The sequence below is a fragment of the Hyla sarda genome, unplaced genomic scaffold, assembly GCF_029499605.1.
Source record: "Hyla sarda isolate aHylSar1 unplaced genomic scaffold, aHylSar1.hap1 scaffold_1031, whole genome shotgun sequence".
Taxonomy (NCBI): Eukaryota; Metazoa; Chordata; class Amphibia; order Anura; family Hylidae; genus Hyla; species Hyla sarda.
Window position 1 is genome coordinate 66,014 of NW_026607650.1, and position 24,939 is coordinate 90,952.

Sequence of the window (24,939 nt, forward strand, 5' to 3'; positions counted from 1 at the left end):
CCTGGACACAGCAGCGGCTGCAATATCTCAACGGAGAATACGTTTATATATATGTGTGTGTGTGCGCGTATATATATATATATATATATATATATATATATATATATATATATTTCTCCGCCGAAATCACTTTTAAACCCATTTCCACCTTTTTTTCCCTTCTCTTCCTCTTACTTTTTTTTCACGTTTTTTTACGTTTTTCTCCTTTTCGCCTCTTTTCTGGGCGTATTATTCTTCTTTTTCTTCTTTTTTTTCATCTAATGCATACCCCATCAGTGCAGCAATGCTTATTCAATACCGCCAGCAGATGGAGACACTGGGGGATAATTTTCTAAGGATTTATACTGATTTTTCCTGTCTGAATTTGTCGCACAGAAAGTTGCAGGCCAAATATGTGTGACATTTCTGCGACTTTAGCTTCTAGAGCATTTTTACAACATTATACATAGGTGCTGAATACATAAAAAGCGACTGTTCAGCGACAGACAAGTCGCATCGGCTGAAAGTAGGCCAGAATGTCAGTCCATGTTGGAGCAGGTTTAGATACAGTCTAAAGCATAGATCTCAAAGTCTGTGCACAGAATTTAGCAAGGGCCTCGCACCTTCTGATGCATCAGGTAGGTGCACAATAGCATAGCCTAACCCTCTGTACTTTGGTCTATATTGATGCGGGACATAGACAGCCAGCTGATGACCAATCCATTAGTGCAATGGATGGCTGGAAGCATTTGTCTTTGCCTTTGCAATACCACAGAAGCAATGCATGGTCAATGTACAGCAATGACACACCTGTGTGAACAGCCAGGAGACCCCCCCCCCCATGTTATGTTACATAGTTACATAGTTAGTACGGTCGAAAAAAGACATATGTCCATCAAGTTCAACCAGGGAATTAAGGGGTAGGGGTGTGGCGCGATATTGGGGAAGGGATGAGATTTTATATTTCTTCATAAGCATTAATCTTATTTTGTCAATTAGGAACATTCAGCACCCACCCGCTATCAAGGCAGCTGCCTATCATGTCATGCCCTACCTGCACAGGTGTGCTGGCTACTCAAATGATCCAATTAAGGAGGCCATTTAGTCAGCAGCAGCAGAAGTCCTGTGCCTGGACGCTCCAACAGCGGCCAGACACAAGCAGAAGCAGAAGCAGCAGCAGCACCACCTTTTGTTTTTTGGCTGCAGCAGCAGCAAGGCCCACAGGGCTGGCTAGCTGGCTAGCCAGCAAGCAGGTAGCAATGAAAGTAGGAATCTTTCTTTTTAACCCTGTAAGGGGGTGGTGCACTGTACCCGAAGATACTGCCATATCGGGTCAATGCATAGGGCGACGGAAGCAAGCTTCGAAATCGGCCCCCGTTCTCAAAAATCCATTTAATATATGGTCCCCAGATAGGGGACGTATCAGATATTAAACTGATAAGAACAGATACTACACTTGATCTTAGCCAAAAGGCCGAGAAGCGATAACCGTGAAAGGGGCGGGCCCAACAAGGTCCCCTTCATGGGCACTATCACTGCTTGCTGTCAGGGAGGCTGCCAGACAATTTTCCATGCACACTCTGGGCTGGGGGGCAGTCAACCACCAGTACACACAGCAGAACCTAAACCCATACCATTATTGCTAAGCAGCAAGACAGGGGCCCATTGCACTCCCACGGGGCCTTTTTAAATGCAATCCATAACCCGGATTTGCCAGGAACCCTTCTTACTCCTCCTACTTGCATGTGACACTGGGCTTAGGATCTGCATAGGAAACACACACACAAGCACACACCTACCTTTGTTGCCTGCAGATGCCTCCTTGGCTGTCCCCAAACGGTATCAAACCAACACCCACGGGAAGCTGTAAGCATAGAGGACATGCCTGCACCCCATTGGACTTACCTGTGTGGGTTAAACCCGGGTTATTTGACAACCTATGGCGGTGATGGTTCTGCTCAGGCAGAGCAGTGCTGATGCTCCTCATAAAGCTGTCGCTGCTGTGAAGGTTCTAGGTGACATCACAAATCCCTATGGTTACATACACAACAAAGCTGGGTTGTTGTTGTTTACACTCTGCAAGGCCTGTGGAAGTGAGTGACATCATAGCACTGTAGTTCTGAGGGTTCTAGATGGATGCAACAATCTCCTGTTGCTTCTATGAAGGCCATAATAGACGACATCACCAAACAGCTCCATAGTCACATACACAGCAAAGGAGAGATGTTGTTTACACCTAGTGATGTCAGTGGTATTGAGTGACATCACAGCACAGTGCTAAGGCTCCTGGGCCTGGACACAGCAGCGGCTGCAATATCTCAACGGAGAATACGTTTATATATATGTGTGTGTGTGCGCGTATATATATATATATATATATATATATATATATATATATATATTTCTCCGCCGAAATCACTTTTAAACCCATTTCCACCTTTTTTTCCCTTCTCTTCCTCTTACTTTTTTTTCACGTTTTTTTACGTTTTTCTCCTTTTCGCCTCTTTTCTGGGCGTATTATTCTTCTTTTTCTTCTTTTTTTTCGTCTAATGCATACCCCATCAGTGCAGCAATGCTTATTCAATACCGCCAGCAGATGGAGACACTGGGGGATAATTTTCTAAGGATTTATACTGATTTTTCCTGTCTGAATTTGTCGCACAGAAAGTTGCAGGCCAAATATGTGTGACATTTCTGCGACTTTAGCTTCTAGAGCATTTTTACAACATTATACATAGGTGCTGAATACATAAAAAGCGACTGTTCAGCGACAGACAAGTCGCATCGGCTGAAAGTAGGCCAGAATGTCAGTCCATGTTGGAGCAGGTTTAGATACAGTCTAAAGCATAGATCTCAAAGTCTGTGCACAGAATTTAGCAAGGGCCTCGCACCTTCTGATGCATCAGGTAGGTGCACAATAGCATAGCCTAACCCTCTGTACTTTGGTCTATATTGATGCGGGACATAGACAGCCAGCTGATGACCAATCCATTAGTGCAATGGATGGCTGGAAGCATTTGTCTTTGCCTTTGCAATACCACAGAAGCAATGCATGGTCAATGTACAGCAATGACACACCTGTGTGAACAGCCAGGAGACCCCCCCCCCCCATGTTATGTTACATAGTTACATAGTTAGTACGGTCGAAAAAAGACATATGTCCATCAAGTTCAACCAGGGAATTAAGGGGTAGGGGTGTGGCGCGATATTGGGGAAGGGATGAGATTTTATATTTCTTCATAAGCATTAATCTTATTTTGTCAATTAGGAACATTCAGCACCCACCCGCTATCAAGGCAGCTGCCTATCATGTCATGCCCTACCTGCACAGGTGTGCTGGCTACTCAAATGATCCAATTAAGGAGGCCATTTAGTCAGCAGCAGCAGAAGTCCTGTGCCTGGACGCTCCAACAGCGGCCAGACACAAGCAGAAGCAGAAGCAGCAGCAGCACCACCTTTTGTTTTTTGGCTGCAGCAGCAGCAGCAGCAAGGCCCACAGGGCTGGCTAGCTGGCTAGCCAGCAAGCAGGTAGCAATGAAAGTAGGAATCTTTCTTTTTAACCCTGTAAGGGGGTGGTGCACTGTACCCGAAGATACTGCCATATCGGGTCAATGCATAGGGCGACGGAAGCAAGCTTCGAAATCGGCCCCCGTTCTCAAAAATCCATTTAATATATGGTCCCCAGATAGGGGACGTATCAGATATTAAACTGATAAGAACAGATACTACACTTGATCTTAGCCAAAAGGCCGAGAAGCGATAACCGTGAAAGGGGCGGGCCCAACAAGGTCCCCTTCATGGGCACTATCACTGCTTGCTGTCAGGGAGGCTGCCAGACAATTTTCCATGCACACTCTGGGCTGGGGGGCAGTCAACCACCAGTACACACAGCAGAACCTAAACCCATACCATTATTGCTAAGCAGCAAGACAGGGGCCCATTGCACTCCCACGGGGCCTTTTTAAATGCAATCCATAACCCGGATTTGCCAGGAACCCTTCTTACTCCTCCTACTTGCATGTGACACTGGGCTTAGGATCTGCATAGGAAACACACACACAAGCACACACCTACCTTTGTTGCCTGCAGATGCCTCCTTGGCTGTCCCCAAACGGTATCAAACCAACACCCACGGGAAGCTGTAAGCATAGAGGACATGCCTGCACCCCATTGGACTTACCTGTGTGGGTTAAACCCGGGTTATTTGACAACCTATGGCGGTGATGGTTCTGCTCAGGCAGAGCAGTGCTGATGCTCCTCATAAAGCTGTCGCTGCTGTGAAGGTTCTAGGTGACATCACAAATCCCTATGGTTACATACACAACAAAGCTGGGTTGTTGTTGTTTACACTCTGCAAGGCCTGTGGAAGTGAGTGACATCATAGCACTGTAGTTCTGAGGGTTCTAGATGGATGCAACAATCTCCTGTTGCTTCTATGAAGGCCATAATAGACGACATCACCAAACAGCTCCATAGTCACATACACAGCAAAGGAGAGATGTTGTTTACACCTAGTGATGTCAGTGGTATTGAGTGACATCACAGCACAGTGCTAAGGCTCCTGGGCCTGGACACAGCAGCGGCTGCAATATCTCAACGGAGAATACGTTTATATATATGTGTGTGTGTGCGCGTATATATATATATATATATATATATATATATATATTTCTCCGCCGAAATCACTTTTAAACCCATTTCCACCTTTTTTTCCCTTCTCTTCCTCTTACTTTTTTTTCACGTTTTTTTACGTTTTTCTCCTTTTCGCCTCTTTTCTGGGCGTATTATTCTTCTTTTTCTTCTTTTTTTTCGTCTAATGCATACCCCATCAGTGCAGCAATGCTTATTCAATACCGCCAGCAGATGGAGACACTGGGGGATAATTTTCTAAGGATTTATACTGATTTTTCCTGTCTGAATTTGTCGCACAGAAAGTTGCAGGCCAAATATGTGTGACATTTCTGCGACTTTAGCTTCTAGAGCATTTTTACAACATTATACATAGGTGCTGAATACATAAAAAGCGACTGTTCAGCGACAGACAAGTCGCATCGGCTGAAAGTAGGCCAGAATGTCAGTCCATGTTGGAGCAGGTTTAGATACAGTCTAAAGCATAGATCTCAAAGTCTGTGCACAGAATTTAGCAAGGGCCTCGCACCTTCTGATGCATCAGGTAGGTGCACAATAGCATAGCCTAACCCTCTGTACTTTGGTCTATATTGATGCGGGACATAGACAGCCAGCTGATGACCAATCCATTAGTGCAATGGATGGCTGGAAGCATTTGTCTTTGCCTTTGCAATACCACAGAAGCAATGCATGGTCAATGTACAGCAATGACACACCTGTGTGAACAGCCAGGAGACCCCCCCCCCCCATGTTATGTTACATAGTTACATAGTTAGTACGGTCGAAAAAAGACATATGTCCATCAAGTTCAACCAGGGAATTAAGGGGTAGGGGTGTGGCGCGATATTGGGGAAGGGATGAGATTTTATATTTCTTCATAAGCATTAATCTTATTTTGTCAATTAGGAACATTCAGCACCCACCCGCTATCAAGGCAGCTGCCTATCATGTCATGCCCTACCTGCACAGGTGTGCTGGCTACTCAAATGATCCAATTAAGGAGGCCATTTAGTCAGCAGCAGCAGAAGTCCTGTGCCTGGACGCTCCAACAGCGGCCAGACACAAGCAGAAGCAGAAGCAGCAGCAGCACCACCTTTTGTTTTTTGGCTGCAGCAGCAGCAGCAGCAAGGCCCACAGGGCTGGCTAGCTGGCTAGCCAGCAAGCAGGTAGCAATGAAAGTAGGAATCTTTCTTTTTAACCCTGTAAGGGGGTGGTGCACTGTACCCGAAGATACTGCCATATCGGGTCAATGCATAGGGCGACGGAAGCAAGCTTCGAAATCGGCCCCCGTTCTCAAAAATCCATTTAATATATGGTCCCCAGATAGGGGACGTATCAGATATTAAACTGATAAGAACAGATACTACACTTGATCTTAGCCAAAAGGCCGAGAAGCGATAACCGTGAAAGGGGCGGGCCCAACAAGGTCCCCTTCATGGGCACTATCACTGCTTGCTGTCAGGGAGGCTGCCAGACAATTTTCCATGCACACTCTGGGCTGGGGGGCAGTCAACCACCAGTACACACAGCAGAACCTAAACCCATACCATTATTGCTAAGCAGCAAGACAGGGGCCCATTGCACTCCCACGGGGCCTTTTTAAATGCAATCCATAACCCGGATTTGCCAGGAACCCTTCTTACTCCTCCTACTTGCATGTGACACTGGGCTTAGGATCTGCATAGGAAACACACACACAAGCACACACCTACCTTTGTTGCCTGCAGATGCCTCCTTGGCTGTCCCCAAACGGTATCAAACCAACACCCACGGGAAGCTGTAAGCATAGAGGACATGCCTGCACCCCATTGGACTTACCTGTGTGGGTTAAACCCGGGTTATTTGACAACCTATGGCGGTGATGGTTCTGCTCAGGCAGAGCAGTGCTGATGCTCCTCATAAAGCTGTCGCTGCTGTGAAGGTTCTAGGTGACATCACAAATCCCTATGGTTACATACACAACAAAGCTGGGTTGTTGTTGTTTACACTCTGCAAGGCCTGTGGAAGTGAGTGACATCATAGCACTGTAGTTCTGAGGGTTCTAGATGGATGCAACAATCTCCTGTTGCTTCTATGAAGGCCATAATAGACGACATCACCAAACAGCTCCATAGTCACATACACAGCAAAGGAGAGATGTTGTTTACACCTAGTGATGTCAGTGGTATTGAGTGACATCACAGCACAGTGCTAAGGCTCCTGGGCCTGGACACAGCAGCGGCTGCAATATCTCAACGGAGAATACGTTTATATATATGTGTGTGTGTGCGCGTATATATATATATATATATATATATATATATATATATATATATTTCTCCGCCGAAATCACTTTTAAACCCATTTCCACCTTTTTTTCCCTTCTCTTCCTCTTACTTTTTTTTCACGTTTTTTTACGTTTTTCTCCTTTTCGCCTCTTTTCTGGGCGTATTATTCTTCTTTTTCTTCTTTTTTTTCGTCTAATGCATACCCCATCAGTGCAGCAATGCTTATTCAATACCGCCAGCAGATGGAGACACTGGGGGATAATTTTCTAAGGATTTATACTGATTTTTCCTGTCTGAATTTGTCGCACAGAAAGTTGCAGGCCAAATATGTGTGACATTTCTGCGACTTTAGCTTCTAGAGCATTTTTACAACATTATACATAGGTGCTGAATACATAAAAAGCGACTGTTCAGCGACAGACAAGTCGCATCGGCTGAAAGTAGGCCAGAATGTCAGTCCATGTTGGAGCAGGTTTAGATACAGTCTAAAGCATAGATCTCAAAGTCTGTGCACAGAATTTAGCAAGGGCCTCGCACCTTCTGATGCATCAGGTAGGTGCACAATAGCATAGCCTAACCCTCTGTACTTTGGTCTATATTGATGCGGGACATAGACAGCCAGCTGATGACCAATCCATTAGTGCAATGGATGGCTGGAAGCATTTGTCTTTGCCTTTGCAATACCACAGAAGCAATGCATGGTCAATGTACAGCAATGACACACCTGTGTGAACAGCCAGGAGACCCCCCCCCCCCATGTTATGTTACATAGTTACATAGTTAGTACGGTCGAAAAAAGACATATGTCCATCAAGTTCAACCAGGGAATTAAGGGGTAGGGGTGTGGCGCGATATTGGGGAAGGGATGAGATTTTATATTTCTTCATAAGCATTAATCTTATTTTGTCAATTAGGAACATTCAGCACCCACCCGCTATCAAGGCAGCTGCCTATCATGTCATGCCCTACCTGCACAGGTGTGCTGGCTACTCAAATGATCCAATTAAGGAGGCCATTTAGTCAGCAGCAGCAGAAGTCCTGTGCCTGGACGCTCCAACAGCGGCCAGACACAAGCAGAAGCAGAAGCAGCAGCAGCACCACCTTTTGTTTTTTGGCTGCAGCAGCAGCAGCAGCAAGGCCCACAGGGCTGGCTAGCTGGCTAGCCAGCAAGCAGGTAGCAATGAAAGTAGGAATCTTTCTTTTTAACCCTGTAAGGGGGTGGTGCACTGTACCCGAAGATACTGCCATATCGGGTCAATGCATAGGGCGACGGAAGCAAGCTTCGAAATCGGCCCCCGTTCTCAAAAATCCATTTAATATATGGTCCCCAGATAGGGGACGTATCAGATATTAAACTGATAAGAACAGATACTACACTTGATCTTAGCCAAAAGGCCGAGAAGCGATAACCGTGAAAGGGGCGGGCCCAACAAGGTCCCCTTCATGGGCACTATCACTGCTTGCTGTCAGGGAGGCTGCCAGACAATTTTCCATGCACACTCTGGGCTGGGGGGCAGTCAACCACCAGTACACACAGCAGAACCTAAACCCATACCATTATTGCTAAGCAGCAAGACAGGGGCCCATTGCACTCCCACGGGGCCTTTTTAAATGCAATCCATAACCCGGATTTGCCAGGAACCCTTCTTACTCCTCCTACTTGCATGTGACACTGGGCTTAGGATCTGCATAGGAAACACACACACAAGCACACACCTACCTTTGTTGCCTGCAGATGCCTCCTTGGCTGTCCCCAAACGGTATCAAACCAACACCCACGGGAAGCTGTAAGCATAGAGGACATGCCTGCACCCCATTGGACTTACCTGTGTGGGTTAAACCCGGGTTATTTGACAACCTATGGCGGTGATGGTTCTGCTCAGGCAGAGCAGTGCTGATGCTCCTCATAAAGCTGTCGCTGCTGTGAAGGTTCTAGGTGACATCACAAATCCCTATGGTTACATACACAACAAAGCTGGGTTGTTGTTGTTTACACTCTGCAAGGCCTGTGGAAGTGAGTGACATCATAGCACTGTAGTTCTGAGGGTTCTAGATGGATGCAACAATCTCCTGTTGCTTCTATGAAGGCCATAATAGACGACATCACCAAACAGCTCCATAGTCACATACACAGCAAAGGAGAGATGTTGTTTACACCTAGTGATGTCAGTGGTATTGAGTGACATCACAGCACAGTGCTAAGGCTCCTGGGCCTGGACACAGCAGCGGCTGCAATATCTCAACGGAGAATACGTTTATATATATGTGTGTGTGTGCGCGTATATATATATATATATATATATATATATATATATATATATATATTTCTCCGCCGAAATCACTTTTAAACCCATTTCCACCTTTTTTTCCCTTCTCTTCCTCTTACTTTTTTTTCACGTTTTTTTACGTTTTTCTCCTTTTCGCCTCTTTTCTGGGCGTATTATTCTTCTTTTTCTTCTTTTTTTTCGTCTAATGCATACCCCATCAGTGCAGCAATGCTTATTCAATACCGCCAGCAGATGGAGACACTGGGGGATAATTTTCTAAGGATTTATACTGATTTTTCCTGTCTGAATTTGTCGCACAGAAAGTTGCAGGCCAAATATGTGTGACATTTCTGCGACTTTAGCTTCTAGAGCATTTTTACAACATTATACATAGGTGCTGAATACATAAAAAGCGACTGTTCAGCGACAGACAAGTCGCATCGGCTGAAAGTAGGCCAGAATGTCAGTCCATGTTGGAGCAGGTTTAGATACAGTCTAAAGCATAGATCTCAAAGTCTGTGCACAGAATTTAGCAAGGGCCTCGCACCTTCTGATGCATCAGGTAGGTGCACAATAGCATAGCCTAACCCTCTGTACTTTGGTCTATATTGATGCGGGACATAGACAGCCAGCTGATGACCAATCCATTAGTGCAATGGATGGCTGGAAGCATTTGTCTTTGCCTTTGCAATACCACAGAAGCAATGCATGGTCAATGTACAGCAATGACACACCTGTGTGAACAGCCAGGAGACCCCCCCCCCCCCATGTTATGTTACATAGTTACATAGTTAGTACGGTCGAAAAAAGACATATGTCCATCAAGTTCAACCAGGGAATTAAGGGGTAGGGGTGTGGCGCGATATTGGGGAAGGGATGAGATTTTATATTTCTTCATAAGCATTAATCTTATTTTGTCAATTAGGAACATTCAGCACCCACCCGCTATCAAGGCAGCTGCCTATCATGTCATGCCCTACCTGCACAGGTGTGCTGGCTACTCAAATGATCCAATTAAGGAGGCCATTTAGTCAGCAGCAGCAGAAGTCCTGTGCCTGGACGCTCCAACAGCGGCCAGACACAAGCAGAAGCAGAAGCAGCAGCAGCACCACCTTTTGTTTTTTGGCTGCAGCAGCAGCAGCAGCAAGGCCCACAGGGCTGGCTAGCTGGCTAGCCAGCAAGCAGGTAGCAATGAAAGTAGGAATCTTTCTTTTTAACCCTGTAAGGGGGTGGTGCACTGTACCCGAAGATACTGCCATATCGGGTCAATGCATAGGGCGACGGAAGCAAGCTTCGAAATCGGCCCCCGTTCTCAAAAATCCATTTAATATATGGTCCCCAGATAGGGGACGTATCAGATATTAAACTGATAAGAACAGATACTACACTTGATCTTAGCCAAAAGGCCGAGAAGCGATAACCGTGAAAGGGGCGGGCCCAACAAGGTCCCCTTCATGGGCACTATCACTGCTTGCTGTCAGGGAGGCTGCCAGACAATTTTCCATGCACACTCTGGGCTGGGGGGCAGTCAACCACCAGTACACACAGCAGAACCTAAACCCATACCATTACTGCTAAGCAGCAAGACAGGGGCCCATTGCACTCCCACGGGGCCTTTTTAAATGCAATCCATAACCCGGATTTGCCAGGAACCCTTCTTACTCCTCCTACTTGCATGTGACACTGGGCTTAGGATCTGCATAGGAAACACACACACAAGCACACACCTACCTTTGTTGCCTGCAGATGCCTCCTTGGCTGTCCCCAAACGGTATCAAACCAACACCCACGGGAAGCTGTAAGCATAGAGGACATGCCTGCACCCCATTGGACTTACCTGTGTGGGTTAAACCCGGGTTATTTGACAACCTATGGCGGTGATGGTTCTGCTCAGGCAGAGCAGTGCTGATGCTCCTCATAAAGCTGTCGCTGCTGTGAAGGTTCTAGGTGACATCACAAATCCCTATGGTTACATACACAACAAAGCTGGGTTGTTGTTGTTTACACTCTGCAAGGCCTGTGGAAGTGAGTGACATCATAGCACTGTAGTTCTGAGGGTTCTAGATGGATGCAACAATCTCCTGTTGCTTCTATGAAGGCCATAATAGACGACATCACCAAACAGCTCCATAGTCACATACACAGCAAAGGAGAGATGTTGTTTACACCTAGTGATGTCAGTGGTATTGAGTGACATCACAGCACAGTGCTAAGGCTCCTGGGCCTGGACACAGCAGCGGCTGCAATATCTCAACGGAGAATACGTTTATATATATGTGTGTGTGTGCGCGTATATATATATATATATATATATATATATATATATATATATATATTTCTCCGCCGAAATCACTTTTAAACCCATTTCCACCTTTTTTTCCCTTCTCTTCCTCTTACTTTTTTTTCACGTTTTTTTACGTTTTTCTCCTTTTCGCCTCTTTTCTGGGCGTATTATTCTTCTTTTTCTTCTTTTTTTTCGTCTAATGCATACCCCATCAGTGCAGCAATGCTTATTCAATACCGCCAGCAGATGGAGACACTGGGGGATAATTTTCTAAGGATTTATACTGATTTTTCCTGTCTGAATTTGTCGCACAGAAAGTTGCAGGCCAAATATGTGTGACATTTCTGCGACTTTAGCTTCTAGAGCATTTTTACAACATTATACATAGGTGCTGAATACATAAAAAGCGACTGTTCAGCGACAGACAAGTCGCATCGGCTGAAAGTAGGCCAGAATGTCAGTCCATGTTGGAGCAGGTTTAGATACAGTCTAAAGCATAGATCTCAAAGTCTGTGCACAGAATTTAGCAAGGGCCTCGCACCTTCTGATGCATCAGGTAGGTGCACAATAGCATAGCCTAACCCTCTGTACTTTGGTCTATATTGATGCGGGACATAGACAGCCAGCTGATGACCAATCCATTAGTGCAATGGATGGCTGGAAGCATTTGTCTTTGCCTTTGCAATACCACAGAAGCAATGCATGGTCAATGTACAGCAATGACACACCTGTGTGAACAGCCAGGAGACCCCCCCCCCCCCATGTTATGTTACATAGTTACATAGTTAGTACGGTCGAAAAAAGACATATGTCCATCAAGTTCAACCAGGGAATTAAGGGGTAGGGGTGTGGCGCGATATTGGGGAAGGGATGAGATTTTATATTTCTTCATAAGCATTAATCTTATTTTGTCAATTAGGAACATTCAGCACCCACCCGCTATCAAGGCAGCTGCCTATCATGTCATGCCCTACCTGCACAGGTGTGCTGGCTACTCAAATGATCCAATTAAGGAGGCCATTTAGTCAGCAGCAGCAGAAGTCCTGTGCCTGGACGCTCCAACAGCGGCCAGACACAAGCAGAAGCAGAAGCAGCAGCAGCACCACCTTTTGTTTTTTGGCTGCAGCAGCAGCAGCAGCAAGGCCCACAGGGCTGGCTAGCTGGCTAGCCAGCAAGCAGGTAGCAATGAAAGTAGGAATCTTTCTTTTTAACCCTGTAAGGGGGTGGTGCACTGTACCCGAAGATACTGCCATATCGGGTCAATGCATAGGGCGACGGAAGCAAGCTTCGAAATCGGCCCCCGTTCTCAAAAATCCATTTAATATATGGTCCCCAGATAGGGGACGTATCAGATATTAAACTGATAAGAACAGATACTACACTTGATCTTAGCCAAAAGGCCGAGAAGCGATAACCGTGAAAGGGGCGGGCCCAACAAGGTCCCCTTCATGGGCACTATCACTGCTTGCTGTCAGGGAGGCTGCCAGACAATTTTCCATGCACACTCTGGGCTGGGGGGCAGTCAACCACCAGTACACACAGCAGAACCTAAACCCATACCATTATTGCTAAGCAGCAAGACAGGGGCCCATTGCACTCCCACGGGGCCTTTTTAAATGCAATCCATAACCCGGATTTGCCAGGAACCCTTCTTACTCCTCCTACTTGCATGTGACACTGGGCTTAGGATCTGCATAGGAAACACACACACAAGCACACACCTACCTTTGTTGCCTGCAGATGCCTCCTTGGCTGTCCCCAAACGGTATCAAACCAACACCCACGGGAAGCTGTAAGCATAGAGGACATGCCTGCACCCCATTGGACTTACCTGTGTGGGTTAAACCCGGGTTATTTGACAACCTATGGCGGTGATGGTTCTGCTCAGGCAGAGCAGTGCTGATGCTCCTCATAAAGCTGTCGCTGCTGTGAAGGTTCTAGGTGACATCACAAATCCCTATGGTTACATACACAACAAAGCTGGGTTGTTGTTGTTTACACTCTGCAAGGCCTGTGGAAGTGAGTGACATCATAGCACTGTAGTTCTGAGGGTTCTAGATGGATGCAACAATCTCCTGTTGCTTCTATGAAGGCCGTAATAGACGACATCACCAAACAGCTCCATAGTCACATACACAGCAAAGGAGAGATGTTGTTTACACCTAGTGATGTCAGTGGTATTGAGTGACATCACAGCACAGTGCTAAGGCTCCTGGGCCTGGACACAGCAGCGGCTGCAATATCTCAACGGAGAATACGTTTATATATATGTGTGTGTGTGCGCGTATATATATATATATATATATATATATATATATATATATATATATTTCTCCGCCGAAATCACTTTTAAACCCATTTCCACCTTTTTTTCCCTTCTCTTCCTCTTACTTTTTTTTCACGTTTTTTTACGTTTTTCTCCTTTTCGCCTCTTTTCTGGGCGTATTATTCTTCTTTTTCTTCTTTTTTTTCGTCTAATGCATACCCCATCAGTGCAGCAATGCTTATTCAATACCGCCAGCAGATGGAGACACTGGGGGATAATTTTCTAAGGATTTATACTGATTTTTCCTGTCTGAATTTGTCGCACAGAAAGTTGCAGGCCAAATATGTGTGACATTTCTGCGACTTTAGCTTCTAGAGCATTTTTACAACATTATACATAGGTGCTGAATACATAAAAAGCGACTGTTCAGCGACAGACAAGTCGCATCGGCTGAAAGTAGGCCAGAATGTCAGTCCATGTTGGAGCAGGTTTAGATACAGTCTAAAGCATAGATCTCAAAGTCTGTGCACAGAATTTAGCAAGGGCCTCGCACCTTCTGATGCATCAGGTAGGTGCACAATAGCATAGCCTAACCCTCTGTACTTTGGTCTATATTGATGCGGGACATAGACAGCCAGCTGATGACCAATCCATTAGTGCAATGGATGGCTGGAAGCATTTGTCTTTGCCTTTGCAATACCACAGAAGCAATGCATGGTCAATGTACAGCAATGACACACATGTGTGAACAGCCAGGAGACCCCCCCCCCCCCATGTTATGTTACATAGTTACATAGTTAGTACGGTCGAAAAAAGACATATGTCCATCAAGTTCAACCAGGGAATTAAGGGGTAGGGGTGTGGCGCGATATTGGGGAAGGGATGAGATTTTATATTTCTTCATAAGCATTAATCTTATTTTGTCAATTAGGAACATTCAGCACCCACCCGCTATCAAGGCAGCTGCCTATCATGTCATGCCCTACCTGCACAGGTGTGCTGGCTACTCAAATGATCCAATTAAGGAGGCCATTTAGTCAGCAGCAGCAGAAGTCCTGTGCCTGGACGCTCCAACAGCGGCCAGACACAAGCAGAAGCAGAAGCAGCAGCAGCACCACCTTTTGTTTTTTGGCTGCAGCAGCAGCAGCAGCAAGGCCCACAGGGCTGGCTAGCTGGCTAGCCAGCAAGCAGGTAGCAATGAAAGTAGGAATCTTTCTTTTTAACCCTGTAAGGGGGTGGTGCACTGTACCCGAAGATACTGCCATATCGGGTCAATGCATAGGGCGACGGAAGCAAGCTTCGAAATCGGCCCCCGTTCTCAAAAATCCATTTAATATATGGTCCCCAGATAGGGGACGTATCAGATATTAAACTGATAAGAACAGATACTACACTTGATCTTAGCCAAAAGGCCGAGAAGCGATAACCGTGAAAGGGGCGGGCCCAACAAGGTCCCCTTCATGGGCACTATCACTGCTTGCTGTCAGGGAGGCTGCCAGACAATTTTCCATGCACACTCTGGGCTGGGGGGCAGTCAACCACCAGTACACACAGCAGAACCTAAACCCATACCATTATTGCTAAGCAGCAAGACAGGGGCCCATTGCACTCCCACGGGGCCTTTTTAAATGCAATCCATAACCCGGATTTGCCAGGAACCCTTCTTACTCCTCCTACTTGCATGTGACACTGGGCTTAGGATCTGCATAGGAAACACACACACAAGCACACACCTACCTTTGTTGCCTGCAGATGCCTCCTTGGCTGTCCCCAAACGGTATCAAACCAACACCCACGGGAAGCTGTAAGCATAGAGGACATGCCTGCACCCCATTGGACTTACCTGTGTGGGTTAAACCCGGGTTATTTGACAACCTATGGCGGTGATGGTTCTGCTCAGGCAGAGCAGTGCTGATGCTCCTCATAAAGCTGTCGCTGCTGTGAAGGTTCTAGGTGACATCACAAATCCCTATGGTTACATACACAACAAAGCTGGGTTGTTGTTGTTTACACTCTGCAAGGCCTGTGGAAGTGAGTGACATCATAGCACTGTAGTTCTGAGGGTTCTAGATGGATGCAACAATCTCCTGTTGCTTCTATGAAGGCCATAATAGACGACATCACCAAACAGCTCCATAGTCACATACACAGCAAAGGAGAGATGTTGTTTACACCTAGTGATGTCAGTGGTATTGAGTGACATCACAGCACAGTGCTAAGGCTCCTGGGCCTGGACACAGCAGCGGCTGCAATATCTCAACGGAGAATACGTTTATATATATGTGTGTGTGTGCGCGTATATATATATATATATATATATATATATATATATATATATATTTCTCCGCCGAAATCACTTTTAAACCCATTTCCACCTTTTTTTCCCTTCTCTTCCTCTTACTTTTTTTTCACGTTTTTTTACGTTTTTCTCCTTTTCGCCTCTTTTCTGGGCGTATTATTCTTCTTTTTCTTCTTTTTTTTCGTCTAATGCATACCCCATCAGTGCAGCAATGCTTATTCAATACCGCCAGCAGATGGAGACACTGGGGGATAATTTTCTAAGGATTTATACTGATTTTTCCTGTCTGAATTTGTCGCACAGAAAGTTGCAGGCCAAATATGTGTGACATTTCTGCGACTTTAGCTTCTAGAGCATTTTTACAACATTATACATAGGTGCTGAATACATAAAAAGCGACTGTTCAGCGACAGACAAGTCGCATCGGCTGAAAGTAGGCCAGAATGTCAGTCCATGTTGGAGCAGGTTTAGATACAGTCTAAAGCATAGATCTCAAAGTCTGTGCACAGAATTTAGCAAGGGCCTCGCACCTTCTGATGCATCAGGTAGGTGCACAATAGCATAGCCTAACCCTCTGTACTTTGGTCTATATTGATGCGGGACATAGACAGCCAGCTGATGACCAATCCATTAGTGCAATGGATGGCTGGAAGCATTTGTCTTTGCCTTTGCAATACCACAGAAGCAATGCATGGTCAATGTACAGCAATGACACACATGTGTGAACAGCCAGGAGACCCCCCCCCCCCCATGTTATGTTACATAGTTACATAGTTAGTACGGTCGAAAAAAGACATATGTCCATCAAGTTCAACCAGGGAATTAAGGGGTAGGGGTGTGGCGCGATATTGGGGAAGGGATGAGATTTTATATTTCTTCATAAGCATTAATCTTATTTTGTCAATTAGGAACATTCAGCACCCACCCGCTATCAAGGCAGCTGCCTATCATGTCATGCCCTACCTGCACAGGTGTGCTGGCTACTCAAATGATCCAATTAAGGAGGCCATTTAGTCAGCAGCAGCAGAAGTCCTGTGCCTGGACGCTCCAACAGCGGCCAGACACAAGCAGAAGCAGAAGCAGCAGCAGCACCACCTTTTGTTTTTTGGCTGCAGCAGCAGCAGCAGCAAGGCCCACAGGGCTGGCTAGCTGGCTAGCCAGCAAGCAGGTAGCAATGAAAGTAGGAATCTTTCTTTTTAACCCTGTAAGGGGGTGGTGCACTGTACCCGAAGATACTGCCATATCGGGTCAATGCATAGGGCGACGGAAGCAAGCTTCGAAATCGGCCCCCGTTCTCAAAAATCCATTTAATATATGGTCCCCAGATAGGGGACGTATCAGATATTAAACTGATAAGAACAGATACTACACTTGATCTTAGCCAAAAGGCCGAGAAGCGATAACCGTGAAAGGGGCGGGCCCAACAAGGTCCCCTTCATGGGCACTATCACTGCTTGCTGTCAGGGAGGCTGCCAGACAATTTTCCATGCACACTCTGGGCTGGGGGGCAGTCAACCACCAGTACACACAGCAGAACCTAAACCCATACCATTATTGCTAAGCAGCAAGACAGGGGCCCATTGCACTCCCACGGGGCCTTTTTAAATGCAATCCATAACCCGGATTTGCCAGGAACCCTTCTTACTCCTCCTACTTGCATGTGACACTGGGCTTAGGATCTGCATAGGAAACACACACACAAGCACACACCTACCTTTGTTGCCTGCAGATGCCTCCTTGGCTGTCCCCAAACGGTATCAAACCAACACCCACGGGAAGCTGTAAGCATAGAGGACATGCCTGCACCCCATTGGACTTACCTGTGTGGGTTAAACCCGGGTTATTTGACAACCTATGGCGGTGATGGTTCTGCTCAGGCAGAGCAGTGCTGATGCTCCTCATAAAGCTGTCGCTGCTGTGAAGGTTCTAGGTGACATCACAAATCCCTATGGTTACATACACAACAAAGCTGGGTTGTTGTTGTTTACACTCTGCAAGGCCTGTGGAAGTGAGTGACATCATAGCACTGTAGTTCTGAGGGTTCTAGATGGATGCAACAATCTCCTGTTGCTTCTATGAAGGCCATAATAGACGACATCACCAAACAGCTCCATAGTCACATACACAGCAAAGGAGAGATGTTGTTTACACCTAGTGATGTCAGTGGTATTGAGTGACATCACAGCACAGTGCTAAGGCTCCTGGGCCTGGACACAGCAGCGGCTGCAATATCTCAACGGAGAATACGTTTATATATATGTGTGTGTGTGCGCGTATATATATATATATATATATATATATATATATATATATATATATTTCTCCGCCGAAATCACTTTTAAACCCATTTCCACCTTTTTTTCCCTTCTCTTCCTCTTACTTTTTTTTCACGTTTTTTTACGTTTTTCTCCTTTTCGCCTCTTTTCTGGGCGTATTATTCTTCTTTTTCTTCTTTTTTTTCGTCTAATGCATACCCCATCAGTGCAGCAATGCTTATTCAATACCGCCAGCAGATGGAGACACTGGGGGATAATTTTCTAAGGATTTATACTGATTTTTCCTGTCTGAATTTGTCGCACAGAAAGTTGCAGGCCAAATATGTGTGACATTTCTGCGACTTTAGCTTCTAGAGCATTTTTACAACATTATACATAGGTGCTGAATACATAAAAAGCGACTGTTCAGCGACAGACAAGTCGCATCGGCTGAAAGTAGGCCAGAATGTCAGTCCATGTTGGAGCAGGTTTAGATACAGTCTAAAGCATAGATCTCAAAGTCTGTGCACAGAATTTAGCAAGGGCCTCGCACCTTCTGATGCATCAGGTAGGTGCACAATAGCATAGCCTAACCCTCTGTACTTTGGTCTATATTGATGCGGGACATAGACAGCCAGCTGATGACCAATCCATTAGTGCAATGGATGGCTGGAAGCATTTGTCTTTGCCTTTGCAATACCACAGAAGCAATGCATGGTCAATGTACAGCAATGACACACCTGTGTGAACAGCCAGGAGACCCCCCCCCCCCCATGTTATGTTACATAGTTACATAGTTAGTACGGTCGAAAAAAGACATATGTCCATCAAGTTCAACCAGGGAATTAAGGGGTAGGGGTGTGGCGCGATATTGGGGAAGGGATGAGATTTTATATTTCTTCATAAGCATTAATCTTATTTTGTCAATTAGGAACATTCAGCACCCACCCGCTATCAAGGCAGCTGCCTATCATGTCATGCCCTACCTGCACAGGTGTGCTGGCTACTCAAATGATCCAATTAAGGAGGCCATTTAGTCAGCAGCAGCAGAAGTCCTGTGCCTGGACGCTCCAACAGCGGCCAGACACAAGCAGAAGCAGAAGCAGCAGCAGCACCACCTTTTGTTTTTTGGCTGCAGCAGCAGCAGCAGCAAGGCCCACAGGGCTGGCTAGCTGGCTAGCCAGCAAGCAGGTAGCAATGAAAGTAGGAATCTTTCTTTTTAACCCTGTAAGGGGGTGGTGCACTGTACCCGAAGATACTGCCATATCGGGTCAATGCATAGGGCGACGGAAGCAAGCTTCGAAATCGGCCCCCGTTCTCAAAAATCCATTTAATATATGGTCCCCAGATAGGGGACGTATCAGATATTAAACTGATAAGAACAGATACTACACTTGATCTTAGCCAAAAGGCCGAGAAGCGATAACCGTGAAAGGGGCGGGCCCAACAAGGTCCCCTTCATGGGCACTATCACTGCTTGCTGTCAGGGAGGCTGCCAGACAATTTTCCATGCACACTCTGGGCTGGGGGGCAGTCAACCACCAGTACACACAGCAGAACCTAAACCCATACCATTATTGCTAAGCAGCAAGACAGGGGCCCATTGCACTCCCACGGGGCCTTTTTAAATGCAATCCATAACCCGGATTTGCCAGGAACCCTTCTTACTCCTCCTACTTGCATGTGACACTGGGCTTAGGATCTGCATAGGAAACACACACACAAGCACACACCTACCTTTGTTGCCTGCAGATGCCTCCTTGGCTGTCCCCAAACGGTATCAAACCAACACCCACGGGAAGCTGTAAGCATAGAGGACATGCCTGCACCCCATTGGACTTACCTGTGTGGGTTAAACCCGGGTTATTTGACAACCTATGGCGGTGATGGTTCTGCTCAGGCAGAGCAGTGCTGATGCTCCTCATAAAGCTGTCGCTGCTGTGAAGGTTCTAGGTGACATCACAAATCCCTATGGTTACATACACAACAAAGCTGGGTTGTTGTTGTTTACACTCTGCAAGGCCTGTGGAAGTGAGTGACATCATAGCACTGTAGTTCTGAGGGTTCTAGATGGATGCAACAATCTCCTGTTGCTTCTATGAAGGCCATAATAGACGACATCACCAAACAGCTCCATAGTCACATACACAGCAAAGGAGAGATGTTGTTTACACCTAGTGATGTCAGTGGTATTGAGTGACATCACAGCACAGTGCTAAGGCTCCTGGGCCTGGACACAGCAGCGGCTGCAATATCTCAACGGAGAATACGTTTATATATATGTGTGTGTGTGCGCGTATATATATATATATATATATATATATATATATATATTTCTCCGCCGAAATCACTTTTAAACCCATTTCCACCTTTTTTTCCCTTCTCTTCCTCTTACTTTTTTTTCACGTTTTTTTACGTTTTTCTCCTTTTCGCCTCTTTTCTGGGCGTATTATTCTTCTTTTTCTTCTTTTTTTTCGTCTAATGCATACCCCATCAGTGCAGCAATGCTTATTCAATACCGCCAGCAGATGGAGACACTGGGGGATAATTTTCTAAGGATTTATACTGATTTTTCCTGTCTGAATTTGTCGCACAGAAAGTTGCAGGCCAAATATGTGTGACATTTCTGCGACTTTAGCTTCTAGAGCATTTTTACAACATTATACATAGGTGCTGAATACATAAAAAGCGACTGTTCAGCGACAGACAAGTCGCATCGGCTGAAAGTAGGCCAGAATGTCAGTCCATGTTGGAGCAGGTTTAGATACAGTCTAAAGCATAGATCTCAAAGTCTGTGCACAGAATTTAGCAAGGGCCTCGCACCTTCTGATGCATCAGGTAGGTGCACAATAGCATAGCCTAACCCTCTGTACTTTGGTCTATATTGATGCGGGACATAGACAGCCAGCTGATGACCAATCCATTAGTGCAATGGATGGCTGGAAGCATTTGTCTTTGCCTTTGCAATACCACAGAAGCAATGCATGGTCAATGTACAGCAATGACACACCTGTGTGAACAGCCAGGAGACCCCCCCCCCCATGTTATGTTACATAGTTACATAGTTAGTACGGTCGAAAAAAGACATATGTCCATCAAGTTCAACCAGGGAATTAAGGGGTAGGGGTGTGGCGCGATATTGGGGAAGGGATGAGATTTTATATTTCTTCATAAGCATTAATCTTATTTTGTCAATTAGGAACATTCAGCACCCACCCGCTATCAAGGCAGCTGCCTATCATGTCATGCCCTACCTGCACAGGTGTGCTGGCTACTCAAATGATCCAATTAAGGAGGCCATTTAGTCAGCAGCAGCAGAAGTCCTGTGCCTGGACGCTCCAACAGCGGCCAGACACAAGCAGAAGCAGAAGCAGCAGCAGCACCACCTTTTGTTTTTTGGCTGCAGCAGCAGCAGCAGCAAGGCCCACAGGGCTGGCTAGCTGGCTAGCCAGCAAGCAGGTAGCAATGAAAGTAGGAATCTTTCTTTTTAACCCTGTAAGGGGGTGGTGCACTGTACCCGAAGATACTGCCATATCGGGTCAATGCATAGGGCGACGGAAGCAAGCTTCGAAATCGGCCCCCGTTCTCAAAAATCCATTTAATATATGGTCCCCAGATAGGGGACGTATCAGATATTAAACTGATAAGAACAGATACTACACTTGATCTTAGCCAAAAGGCCGAGAAGCGATAACCGTGAAAGGGGCGGGCCCAACAAGGTCCCCTTCATGGGCACTATCACTGCTTGCTGTCAGGGAGGCTGCCAGACAATTTTCCATGCACACTCTGGGCTGGGGGGCAGTCAACCACCAGTACACACAGCAGAACCTAAACCCATACCATTATTGCTAAGCAGCAAGACAGGGGCCCATTGCACTCCCACGGGGCCTTTTTAAATGCAATCCATAACCCGGATTTGCCAGGAACCCTTCTTACTCCTCCTACTTGCATGTGACACTGGGCTTAGGATCTGCATAGGAAACACACACACAAGCACACACCTACCTTTGTTGCCTGCAGATGCCTCCTTGGCTGTCCCCAAACGGTATCAAACCAACACCCACGGGAAGCTGTAAGCATAGAGGACATGCCTGCACCCCATTGGACTTACCTGTGTGGGTTAAACCCGGGTTATTTGACAACCTATGGCGGTGATGGTTCTGCTCAGGCAGAGCAGTGCTGATGCTCCTCATAAAGCTGTCGCTGCTGTGAAGGTTCTAGGTGACATCACAAATCCCTATGGTTACATACACAACAAAGCTGGGTTGTTGTTGTTTACACTCTGCAAGGCCTGTGGAAGTGAGTGACATCATAGCACTGTAGTTCTGAGGGTTCTAGATGGATGCAACAATCTCCTGTTGCTTCTATGAAGGCCATAATAGACGACATCACCAAACAGCTCCATAGTCACATACACAGCAAAGGAGAGATGTTGTTTACACCTAGTGATGTCAGTGGTATTGAGTGACATCACAGCACAGTGCTAAGGCTCCTGGGCCTGGACACAGCAGCGGCTGCAATATCTCAACGGAGAATACGTTTATATATATGTGTGTGTGTGCGCGTATATATATATATATATATATATATATATATATATATATATATATTCTCCGCCGAAATCACTTTTAAACCCATTTCCACCTTTTTTTCCCTTCTCTTCCTCTTACTTTTTTTTCACGTTTTTTTACGTTTTTCTCCTTTTCGCCTCTTTTCTGGGCGTATTATTCTTCTTTTTCTTCTTTTTTTTCGTCTAATGCATACCCCATCAGTGCAGCAATGCTTATTCAATACCGCCAGCAGATGGAGACACTGGGGGATAATTTTCTAAGGATTTATACTGATTTTTCCTGTCTGAATTTGTCGCACAGAAAGTTGCAGGCCAAATATGTGTGACATTTCTGCGACTTTAGCTTCTAGAGCATTTTTACAACATTATACATAGGTGCTGAATACATAAAAAGCGACTGTTCAGCGACAGACAAGTCGCATCGGCTGAAAGTAGGCCAGAATGTCAGTCCATGTTGGAGCAGGTTTAGATACAGTCTAAAGCATAGATCTCAAAGTCTGTGCACAGAATTTAGCAAGGGCCTCGCACCTTCTGATGCATCAGGTAGGTGCACAATAGCATAGCCTAACCCTCTGTACTTTGGTCTATATTGATGCGGGACATAGACAGCCAGCTGATGACCAATCCATTAGTGCAATGGATGGCTGGAAGCATTTGTCTTTGCCTTTGCAATACCACAGAAGCAATGCATGGTCAATGTACAGCAATGACACACCTGTGTGAACAGCCAGGAGACCCCCCCCCCCCCATGTTATGTTACATAGTTACATAGTTAGTACGGTCGAAAAAAGACATATGTCCATCAAGTTCAACCAGGGAATTAAGGGGTAGGGGTGTGGCGCGATATTGGGGAAGGGATGAGATTTTATATTTCTTCATAAGCATTAATCTTATTTTGTCAATTAGGAACATTCAGCACCCACCCGCTATCAAGGCAGCTGCCTATCATGTCATGCCCTACCTGCACAGGTGTGCTGGCTACTCAAATGATCCAATTAAGGAGGCCATTTAGTCAGCAGCAGCAGAAGTCCTGTGCCTGGACGCTCCAACAGCGGCCAGACACAAGCAGAAGCAGAAGCAGCAGCAGCACCACCTTTTGTTTTTTGGCTGCAGCAGCAGCAGCAGCAAGGCCCACAGGGCTGGCTAGCTGGCTAGCCAGCAAGCAGGTAGCAATGAAAGTAGGAATCTTTCTTTTTAACCCTGTAAGGGGGTGGTGCACTGTACCCGAAGATACTGCCATATCGGGTCAATGCATAGGGCGACGGAAGCAAGCTTCGAAATCGGCCCCCGTTCTCAAAAATCCATTTAATATATGGTCCCCAGATAGGGGACGTATCAGATATTAAACTGATAAGAACAGATACTACACTTGATCTTAGCCAAAAGGCCGAGAAGCGATAACCGTGAAAGGGGCGGGCCCAACAAGGTCCCCTTCATGGGCACTATCACTGCTTGCTGTCAGGGAGGCTGCCAGACAATTTTCCATGCACACTCTGGGCTGGGGGGCAGTCAACCACCAGTACACACAGCAGAACCTAAACCCATACCATTATTGCTAAGCAGCAAGACAGGGGCCCATTGCACTCCCACGGGGCCTTTTTAAATGCAATCCATAACCCGGATTTGCCAGGAACCCTTCTTACTCCTCCTACTTGCATGTGACACTGGGCTTAGGATCTGCATAGGAAACACACACACAAGCACACACCTACCTTTGTTGCCTGCAGATGCCTCCTTGGCTGTCCCCAAACGGTATCAAACCAACACCCACGGGAAGCTGTAAGCATAGAGGACATGCCTGCACCCCATTGGACTTACCTGTGTGGGTTAAACCCGGGTTATTTGACAACCTATGGCGGTGATGGTTCTGCTCAGGCAGAGCAGTGCTGATGCTCCTCATAAAGCTGTCGCTGCTGTGAAGGTTCTAGGTGACATCACAAATCCCTATGGTTACATACACAACAAAGCTGGGTTGTTGTTGTTTACACTCTGCAAGGCCTGTGGAAGTGAGTGACATCATAGCACTGTAGTTCTGAGGGTTCTAGATGGATGCAACAATCTCCTGTTGCTTCTATGAAGGCCATAATAGACGACATCACCAAACAGCTCCATAGTCACATACA

General features: G+C 46.1%; 11 non-coding genes across 11 annotated transcripts; all 11 read right to left on the reverse strand.

Annotated features, from left to right (window-relative positions):
• Positions 1 to 1,274: 1,274 nt before the first annotated feature.
• LOC130299023 (U2 spliceosomal RNA) lies at positions 1,275 to 1,465 on the reverse strand. Its single transcript, XR_008850224.1, has one exon. It is a non-coding gene; the product is annotated as a U2 spliceosomal RNA (small nuclear RNA).
• A 2,084-nt stretch (positions 1,466 to 3,549) lies between these two features.
• On the reverse strand, positions 3,550 to 3,740 carry LOC130299024 (U2 spliceosomal RNA). Its single transcript, XR_008850225.1, has one exon. It is a non-coding gene; the product is annotated as a U2 spliceosomal RNA (small nuclear RNA).
• A 2,076-nt stretch (positions 3,741 to 5,816) lies between these two features.
• On the reverse strand, positions 5,817 to 6,007 carry LOC130299025 (U2 spliceosomal RNA). Its single transcript, XR_008850226.1, has one exon. It is a non-coding gene; the product is annotated as a U2 spliceosomal RNA (small nuclear RNA).
• Positions 6,008 to 8,091: 2,084 nt separating this feature from the next.
• Positions 8,092 to 8,282, reverse strand: LOC130299027 (U2 spliceosomal RNA). Its single transcript, XR_008850228.1, has one exon. It is a non-coding gene; the product is annotated as a U2 spliceosomal RNA (small nuclear RNA).
• A 2,087-nt stretch (positions 8,283 to 10,369) lies between these two features.
• Positions 10,370 to 10,560, reverse strand: LOC130299028 (U2 spliceosomal RNA). Its single transcript, XR_008850229.1, has one exon. It is a non-coding gene; the product is annotated as a U2 spliceosomal RNA (small nuclear RNA).
• A 2,087-nt stretch (positions 10,561 to 12,647) lies between these two features.
• Positions 12,648 to 12,838, reverse strand: LOC130299029 (U2 spliceosomal RNA). Its single transcript, XR_008850230.1, has one exon. It is a non-coding gene; the product is annotated as a U2 spliceosomal RNA (small nuclear RNA).
• Positions 12,839 to 14,925: 2,087 nt separating this feature from the next.
• On the reverse strand, positions 14,926 to 15,116 carry LOC130299030 (U2 spliceosomal RNA). The gene has a single exon (XR_008850231.1). It is a non-coding gene; the product is annotated as a U2 spliceosomal RNA (small nuclear RNA).
• Positions 15,117 to 17,201: 2,085 nt separating this feature from the next.
• Positions 17,202 to 17,392, reverse strand: LOC130299031 (U2 spliceosomal RNA). The gene has a single exon (XR_008850232.1). It is a non-coding gene; the product is annotated as a U2 spliceosomal RNA (small nuclear RNA).
• Positions 17,393 to 19,479: 2,087 nt separating this feature from the next.
• Positions 19,480 to 19,670, reverse strand: LOC130299032 (U2 spliceosomal RNA). Its single transcript, XR_008850233.1, has one exon. It is a non-coding gene; the product is annotated as a U2 spliceosomal RNA (small nuclear RNA).
• Positions 19,671 to 21,747: 2,077 nt separating this feature from the next.
• Positions 21,748 to 21,938, reverse strand: LOC130299033 (U2 spliceosomal RNA). Its single transcript, XR_008850234.1, has one exon. It is a non-coding gene; the product is annotated as a U2 spliceosomal RNA (small nuclear RNA).
• Positions 21,939 to 24,024: 2,086 nt separating this feature from the next.
• LOC130299034 (U2 spliceosomal RNA) lies at positions 24,025 to 24,215 on the reverse strand. Its single transcript, XR_008850235.1, has one exon. It is a non-coding gene; the product is annotated as a U2 spliceosomal RNA (small nuclear RNA).
• Between the last annotated feature and the right edge of the window lie 724 nt (positions 24,216 to 24,939).